Source organism: Pteropus alecto, unplaced genomic scaffold (genome assembly GCF_000325575.1).
Source record: "Pteropus alecto unplaced genomic scaffold, ASM32557v1 scaffold72, whole genome shotgun sequence".
Lineage (NCBI taxonomy): Eukaryota > Metazoa > Chordata > Mammalia > Chiroptera > Pteropodidae > Pteropus > Pteropus alecto.
The window spans coordinates 3,348,333-3,358,156 of NW_006436811.1; positions in this window are offsets into that span (position 1 = coordinate 3,348,333).

Genomic DNA, 9,824 nt, shown 5'->3' on the forward strand with positions numbered 1-9,824 from the left:
TGTATTGAGCTGGTAAATTGGAAGAAGTAACTGAGCAAAAGATTTTCTTGCCTTTACCTGGTTTCAAGTGTGATTCGATGTTGTAATTGTGATTAAATTCATGTTCCTGGAATATTAATGATCTTTCTAAAAAGGAGATATAGTAACGGTACTATCTTTATAGAATTATCTATTCTAGGAATCTGTGATTTAAAGCTAGCAATGGAGGTGTGAAGTGATAAAGGGAAAAGATTACAGGAGAAAATAAGTCCATGAATTTGAATTTCTGTTTTTTTTCCACTTCAAAGAGAGTAATTTATCAAGAGCAGTTATAGCTAAGCCAAGTTCTAATCAATTTCCACTATTGGTAAGGAGGAAATTGTTCATATTTTATTTAACATGTCATAGAATATTTGGATTTGAAGTCAAACAGCTTTATTTGCAAATATTCTTCAACATCATCAGTTTATTCTTATTTATTTATTTATTTATTTTTTTATCACTGTCATCAGCCTAGAATCTGAGGGAACAAGTTGATGGGAAGTTATATTTGACACCTAGAAATTTATATTAATTTTTAAATAATAATAATGTCTTTTATCTCTTCATAAGAGTAAATTTTCAAAAGAAAGAGAAAGAAAGAAAGGAAGAAAGGAGGGAGGGAGGGAGGCAGGGAAGGAAGGAGGAAGGAAGGAAGGAGAGAAAAAAGAGGTCTCGTTAGGCATTTTAGAGGTATCTATGTACATGAAAGCAATGAACAGAACACATACAGTGTTTACCATTATTTAGGTAATGTGTTGGGATGTATTTTAAAATGATTCTTATATAGATGTTATATCAGATTTTCCTAATGGACAATACTTTGATAAACTATACATATTTAATGATATTTTATAGCTATTTTTCCACAAATTATTCCGAGCTAAAGTTTTGTACAGATACGTAGAGGAGAAAATATAGAATACTCTTTCCTGAAGTATTATTTGTGATAAGTAAAAGAAGGCTTTCATAATTGCTCTAACCTTTGTATTGCAGTACAGCTTCCTAAGAGGAAGGCTCATGTTCCTTTATAAGAGACAAAAATTGAAATGTTGCCAAGGTATCTTGCCTGAAGCCATCTCCCTTTATTTGTATCTTAAACTGCCAATTGAAGGAAACCCCAGAGATAGTACACAGAAATGTACTTTTGGATGCTTTATTTGCCAAGGAAAGTGTTGTGTTTAAAAGAAAAAGATGGAAGGGAAATAGCTGAATAAATTATTTGGCAATGCTAATGAAGAAAATCTGGAAATAATGATATGATTGACATAAATATCACCAGTTCCTCATGATATTTGCTGACTTTTTGTAAGAATCAAAGAGTGGAGAACATAGTCTCTAGTCAGAAAGCCTGGCTTTTTGCCTTGAGTCAAGCCACAACACTAAATATGTTGCTAGTGTTAAATAAGGAGGTAACACAAGGTAGTTTACAAAAAACTTCAGCTCTGAGATGACACGATTCAATGTATTTTTGTTTTGTTATTTAATTATGCAACTCTTGCCCCACTTTCGAAAAATGTTCAAGTGATAGTGAGAGATACTCTTTTATAAACCTTAAGAGACCAACTTGAAATTTCAAAACTGGGACATATGATACTGATGCTTTTTATTATATTATTCTTTGAAGGGTCTTCCTTGTGTGATATAAAATTGCTGTTACAGGCATTCTTTTGATGCCTATTGTAGTCATTTTTTTCTGTGGAAATAAGTGCAATTTTAATATATGTGTGTATCTTTACATTGTTCTAAAAAGTATTAAAGGCATTTTAACTTTGTTTTTCTGTTTTGTTAATTTACTTTCAATTACGGTTGGCATTCAATATTATATTAATTTTAGGCGTATAGCATAGTGGTTAGACATTTATTTTTAACTTATAAAGTGATCCCCATGATAAATCTTGTACCCACCTGACGCTATATATAGTTATTACCATATTATTGACTATAAGCCCTAAGCTGCACTTTGTATCCCCATGACTATTTTCTAACTACTAATTTGTACCTCATATAAAGCATCTCAAAAGGGAGATGCCAGCTGTGAATAAAGTAGTTCAGATGTTATTCCCACTCAAATCATTAATTATTTTTATTTTTGTTAAGTAAAAGTTAATGTCACTGTTAGTCCTATTGGCATAAAATATTGATTGAACCAGTGTATATTTTTTCTGCAGTGACTAGATTTAGAGATTTAGAAATTATTAGATCCATTTTATTCCAGAGAAAGACAAAGGTCAACCATTAATAAGAATGTAGTGTCAAATTTCCAAAACCCTAGTATTTATCTATCTTTAATTTTAAATTTATTAAAAAATTATTTCTTTGGAAAAAGCATTTTGTAATGTGCCCAACTGGATAAAAGGCCACAAATTATGACATAAAATGTGTAGCAGTAAAATAATAAAATTCATGTCCATCAGAAACATATGACATCAATCTGTTTCAGAGTCACACTGTGTCTATATATATATATAAAGTATAAATAAGGATTCTTTCTCTTTCATAATAATTATGATTATACACAATACATATACATATATATTTATAGACCTATATAACATATTCAGTTGTAATATTTAAATTTTAGCCTTTGGCAATTTTAGAAGTTTAAGGTAAAAGCTAGTCAGTATCTACATAGTCTAGAAAACTTAAAAAAAAAAAAAAAACTTGTGATATTACTTTTAAAATAGGCTAAAAAAACAAAGGAGAAAAGGGAGAGAAGAGGTAAAGGAAGAAAGGATTTTATATTTACCTTGAATGATATTTTCCTTTTGCTAATTGCAAATTCTAGGGTATTTTAAATTTTAAATTCAGAACCTATGGCTTGGAATAATGAAAGTAAAAGCTGGTTTTAATTGAGTTCCTATTACTTACAAAATCACTTATGTTGAATTAGGAAAACAAAATGACTCACAACGCTTTGAGTACAGACAAAAAAGAAGCAAAATGGCAAATAGCGATTTAAAGATTATTCCTGTAAGAATAGATTGAAGAACCCAGCATAGCTATAATGACACAGCCAAGACCCTTAATATTTCCTCTCAAATCTTGATCCTTAAATGTTACACCTAATGGAATGCTTGAGACTGCAACACAAAATATACCGAATCTGGGGCCTCAAACACACTTCTCATATGGGGAGGGATGGAGGTTTGGTCTCCAGATCTTCTTGTAGAATGCATAGGGTTTGGCCACATATCTTCAAAAATGGAACGAGATCTGGGAATGCTATCACACTCTTTGAAAAGACATACACAAAACAGAGAAAGAAATTAGTTGAAGCTTCTGTACTGTTATTTTCCCCCCCAATTCTCCAAATAGGTAAGTCACCCTTCATTCCATAAGAATAAAAATTTGGAATTCTATTTAGAGAATTTTGGGGAAAAAAATAACAGCACAGATGGCTCTAGAAAACAAGTTCCAGTTTAAGAGAATTGAGCAGGAACAAAGTAAGAAATAATAGGTGATTCATCTTACTAAATACATTTTTATTTGTAACAAGATGTCAACCTCAAGGCTTCTACTGAAATGTTAAATTACTAGATATCAGATGTCAAAATAGTTCTAATATAGACAACCTTCTGGAGAGTCACAGTAAATATCTAAAATCATGTTCAAAACTCACAGGCACCCTTGATAAATAATGGAGAAAGAGAACATGAGAAGGGGATTTTTTGAGAGGATACTTAGTGTCCACACTGGATGGTTGCATCAAATGCCTGCCTCAAAGATGCACAATAGTTTTATCAAGAATTTGATGGTCCATTAACACAATATTATGTAATCTTCTCCAAAATTAGTACTTTATTAAATCATAATTTCTTTATCTTAAGTCAGGCAAGGAGGTATGGAAGAATTGCCAAAAAAAAAAAAAAAAAAAAATCAACCTCCTTGATAACTGTAGCTACAATCATATCTTTTTCTCTCTCCGATAAATCGCCTCCCATCTTATACTCTGAGGTCTTCCTTAATCTATCCATCTGTCAGCTATGAAAACTTTGGGCTTTACTGGGAAACTTGAAGTCAAAATTTGATTAAATCTACCTAAAGAAATTTGGGGATCATTCAAACAAAAGAATAAAAGTTATATTCTTGTAATTCAATTTAATAGAAAAAAACAATATTTTATAATGTTGCCTCATGCTGAATGAATAGTCTGATCCTGAAACAGCTACAAATAACTTCGGATCTTTAATAGTTAAATAGCAAAGCCAGACTATGTCTCTTATTTCTGTGCTATTCTAGAAAAGTGACTTCCCAAACCTACAAAAACAGTGACACAAGAGGTATATCAAAGCCTCCCACTTCCAGTTTTTCCAGCTTTCTTTTTACTAGAGCTAAAACTGCTCATATAATTTTTATGCATTAAAAGTGACCTTGTTTGTATTTGGTAACCCTTGTATAACTGACCATTACTAATTGAAGCTAGTAAGAAATAAGCTTATGTCTCTTAGCTTTATTTACTATTTAATTGGGTACATTAGGTGAATACTTTAATGAAGGAATGCTGGTTAATTTTAAAGGTGTTGAAATGCTCACACAGGAATTAAAGACATTAAGAGATTACGGCAGAGCTTCAACTTTACTAATCAGTACATATTATAAGACCTTTGAATGTATTTCTAGAGATGGCAGGAGTAACTTCATCAAGGAATGCACAAAAGCAAATTAACCTTGCAGTTTAAGTTAACACATCAGTGGTCTCCAATGTGTTAAAATTTGACGGCACATTTAAGCGTTTTAATTACCACACTACCAAATGTTAATATTACAAATCAGTGTGTTAGAACCCTTGAATCAGTTCACTGGGTCTCAAGGCTTCCAAGGACACGTTTGGAACACGCTGTGCCACAGCGTGCTGCATCTTACAGCTATCAGGTTTAAAGGAAGCACTGCACGATTGTCCCTGAGTTATTTTGGTTAGGCGTGAGAGAATAAAGGCCAGCTTGGGACAGAGGCATATGATGAAAGAGCCAAATATGGACAACTAAGTTTATCATATGTAAATATTCATAAGGCATTTCTCTGACATTTTCCAAGAGTTTCAGTCTTTATAAAATAGAATTTTGATCTGAAAGTGTTGGGGAAACACATTAAAGATAAAACGAGGTGCCTGGATAACAGAATAACCCTGGCATGTCAGGTCAAGGAGGCTCCTTAGACATTGGCCATTTGAAAAATCCTTCCATCATCCGAACATATGAGATTAATAGACCTTTACCCTGAAAGCATGGTCTAGTAAGGCTGAGGTTGTTTCATTCCCATGCAATAAATTATTTTATAATTATAATAAGGGAATAACAAACCTGTAAGCTTCTTCATATTTTTTATGTTGTAATTTATCTTGACAATTTTGCGTGTTTCTACTTTGTAGTATTTCTGTTAGCAGGTGGAGAAAGTCACATCAATATTCCAAAACAGGAGATAAAACGTACAATTCAACATCTTCACTGTCAATCATGCATATGGTATAAGATAGGTCACTTTGGAGGGGGAAAAAAGCAGCAGTGACAATGCCATTTTCAATAAGCTTGATTGTGGATGAAATTCTATTTCTAAATTGTACTTACACATCGTTGTTCTAAAATAAGGAAGAGCTTCCAATTTTGCTTCGACTAGTTAAAAATGAGAAATCTCACAAGCAGTGGGTAATGGCTAATTATTATTATCTTTAGAATACAAAGGTATTTTTCTAAGAAAAAAATCTGATGATCTCTTGAAATTCACACTCGTTTACCATTGTACTATAAAAGAACCAGTAAATTAATCTGAGGTCTGGCAAGACAGTTACTTCTCATCTCTGGCTAAAAATTCCTCTAAGGTACTGTGGTATAATGACATCAGGAAATCTCCATAACTAGCCCTTGGCATTACTGAACTGAGACATTTATGGAGCAAATCTTGCAGGTTCAGATTGACTGGGATTTCTAACAAAATTAAAATTGTATATTCACATGTGAATTCCAACAAATCTCCAAAGAAAATTCAGACTGCAGCATTGCTATTGATGTTATCAAAAGCGAGTTTGCCTCTCTTTCATGTTTCGCATACCAGGGTAACCAATGCCTAGATATAACAGGCATAGAGGAGAGAATCTGCCTTAGCATAGGAATGGACCTGAGGTGTTCCTGTAGCAATTACCATACAACCTGAGGCAGTAAAATTCAAAGCAGAACGTGCAATACTGTGATAGAGGTAGGGTAAAACAACTTGTTTCTTTCTTTTCTTTCCTTTCCCATCACACTGTTATGTGTAGAGAATAATCATCTATCACTTCAGCAGTAAAATCATATTCAGATTAAGGCATTGATTTCATGGTAAAAATAGCTACTGCTTCAAATACCATTAGTCTTGTTCAGGAAGTTGTTCAGACATGGCAGTTCGGTTCTCTAGTAGTTTATCAGAGAACACACCTCACAGTCAAAATAATCCCAGAGTGGCTTTATAACATAACATACATATCACACTCCAAGCAACAGGTATACTAGGGTCAAAAAGTATTCTAATCTAATCTTATACCTAAAATAACCAGAAAAAGAACAAAACCCGGTCAGTAGAAGGACGGAAGTAATAAAAATCAGAGCAGAAACAAATGAAATAGAGACTAAAAATAAAAAGATCAACAAAACTAAGAGCTGGTTCTCTGAGAATATAAACAAAATGGACAAATCTTAAGGTAGACTCATTAAAAAAAAAGAGAGAGAGAATGCTAAAAATACTAAAATCAGAACCAAAAGAGGGGAAGTTACAACAGATACCACAGAAATACAATGGGTTATGAGAGACTTGTATCAACATCTGTATGCCACAAATTAGGAGACCTTAAGAAAATGGATAAATTCTTAGAATCATCCAACTTATCTAGAGTGAATCATGAAGAAATAAAAAATCTGAATAGAGTGATCATTAGTTAGGAGATTGAAACAATTTCCAAAAAACAAAATTCCAAGATCAGATGACTTCACTAGTGAATTCTACCAAATATTTAGAGATTTAATACCTTCTCCATCTCTTCCAAAAATTAGAGAAGGAAATACTTCCTAATTCATTTTATGAGGCCAAAATTACCCCGGCAGTAAAACCACACAAGGACACTGCAAAAAAAGAAAATTACAAACCAATATCTCTGATAAATATAGATGTAAAAATTTCCAACAAAATATCAGCAAACCAAATACAACAAACATTAAAAGGAACATATACCCTGATCAAGTGGGATTCAGTCCAGGGATGTAACATCCATAAATGAATCAGCATGATGTACCACAGTAACTATACAAAGGATAAAAATCATATGGTCATCTTAATAGATGAAGAAAAAGCATTTGACAAGATTCAACATCTATATATGATTAAAAACTCAATAAAATGGGTATAGAAGGAAAGTACCTCAACATATCAAAGATCATATATGACAAACCCACAGCTAGCATTATACTCAGTGATAAAAAAAAAAAATGAAAGCTTTTCCTCTGAGATCAGGCTTTTAGGTGACACGCTTGTGTTTTAATTTTTGCATCTTAAAAATGGTAATGTAATAATATCTACCTGCTCTATACCATGTTAAGAAATGCTTAGAAAAATATAAAACAAAATAAACCTTGGTGAAATTGCTTAGTATTGCAATAGCCTGTTTTTAGTGATGGCAGTGATGGAATGATTATCAAGGATAAGCATTACATAAAACATAAAAAAAGTGCATAAAAATAAATCATGACTAATCAGTTTAACCAAAAGTAATTGTAACCAAAAGTAATTGCTTTAATAAACTTGTTGATTAGACACAGGTTTAGAAATAGTGTTTTTTCAAAAAGACTAAATCTATGTTATATAAAGATTGTTGATTAATAACTTTGATGATTTTTAACATAAATAATTTGACAGCTATTATTTTAAAGAATCATTTATATTGATAAGTTTTATTTCCATAGTAAGAGAAAAAGGTGATTTTTGAATTACCATTTATATGAGCAATATTTATCATTAGAAAATAGAAAATTTTAGGAAAGTTTTGGCAAAAGGAATGAAGTTCTACTGAGATTATTTTATTTTAAATTCTTAATTTTTAGAATTTCTCTGTACCTAATGCTTTATACTTAAACCAAAAGAAAATGTGCATTTTTATAAATTCAGTTAAAAATAAATAGAAAATGGTGAACTGATGAGATGAATTCCTGAGGTTATCAGTTTTTGTTATATGCAGTTTCAGTTATTCTATTTGATCATTTCCTACATTGCCTTTGAGAACGCAAGAGATGAACATGCTTGAATCGCATCGAGACACTGCCTGACCATCCCAGGCTTGCCGCTGCAATCTTTTCTCTGCCTATTTTGATGCATTCTAGTATTCAGAAATGTGAAAATTGTTGGGTATCCAGTCATCTAGTTGTCTTATATTAATTATTATTATTTATTTCATTTATTTTTAATTAAGATATAATTGAAAAATAACATTATATTAGTTTCAGGTATACAAATAACAATTTGTTATTTATATATATTGAAAAATACCACAAGAAGTCTAGTTAACATCATCAGCACACAGTTATAATTTCTTTTCTTGTGATGAGAACTTTAGAAACTTTCAAATATACAATACAATATTATTAAATATAGTCGCCCTGCTGTACCTTAATTAATTCATTATTAATTCTAGCAGAATAGTAATAATAGTAATAAGTCAGGTATAGCCAGAGAACTAACTAATCTAGACTATGCAAATAAGAGTTGAGAAGCTACACAGGTGTTGGTAAGGAATTAGAATATTGTGACTACCTCTAGAGTTAGAGAATTAGGTCTCAATCTTGGAGGCAATTTAAAACATAATGCCTCTATTTTTGCCCCAGAAATTCTGATGCAAGTAGTCTCAATATGGTCTGAGCATTGAAATTTTAAAATAAGCAGTGCAGTCCAATTTACAATAGCCAAGTTATGGAAGCAACCTAAATGCCCATCAACAGATGATTGAATAAAGAAATTATGGTTCATATATAAAATGGAATATTATTAGCCATTAAAAAAATGAAATCCTAGAGATTATTATGCTGAGTGAAATAAGTCAGACAAAGAAAGATAAATACCATATGATTTCATTTATATGTGGATTCTAAGGAACAAAAAGAACAAAACTAATCAAAAACAGACTCTCAAATATGTGGACAATTTGGTGACAGACAGAGGGGAATGCTTTGGGGGGTTGTGAGAATGGGGTGAAGGATTAAAGAAGTAGTTGATAGATGGTCACGAGGATGCGGAGCACGGCATAGGGAATGCAGTTAGCATTAATATGATGGCTAAGCAGAGGGCCAGGAGAGGGAGGGAGCAATTGGGAGAATCGTTTTAAGGATGATATAGATGTCTAACCAATGTACTATATACTTGAAACTAATTTAAATAAATAAATTTATTTAAAAAATAAAATAAAAGGTGCAGTCAATGATATCACCCAATGGGTTAGGTGCAACAGCAAAAAGTGGTTTTCCCATAGCCCAGAATCCACAGCCAAGTGTTGGATGGGGGCTAGCGAATAGGAACTAGATCCATGGAGGAAATGCATTCACTACTTGCAAGACCACAAGAAGGAAAGATGGAAAGGAGAATACTCTGGTTTATCCCCTTTTTCCTACCCACAAATGTTCCACCAGTAAAACCTAATGACTCAAACTACCTGGAAACCAGAGAGCAAGGGAGCTTGAGAAATATAGTTCTCTCTAGCATTTGACAAAGGGAGTAAAAACATTTGAGATTAAAAAAGTGATCAACTTTTAAATGATTATTTTTAGATAATCACTTAAATGAGCATTCTAAAT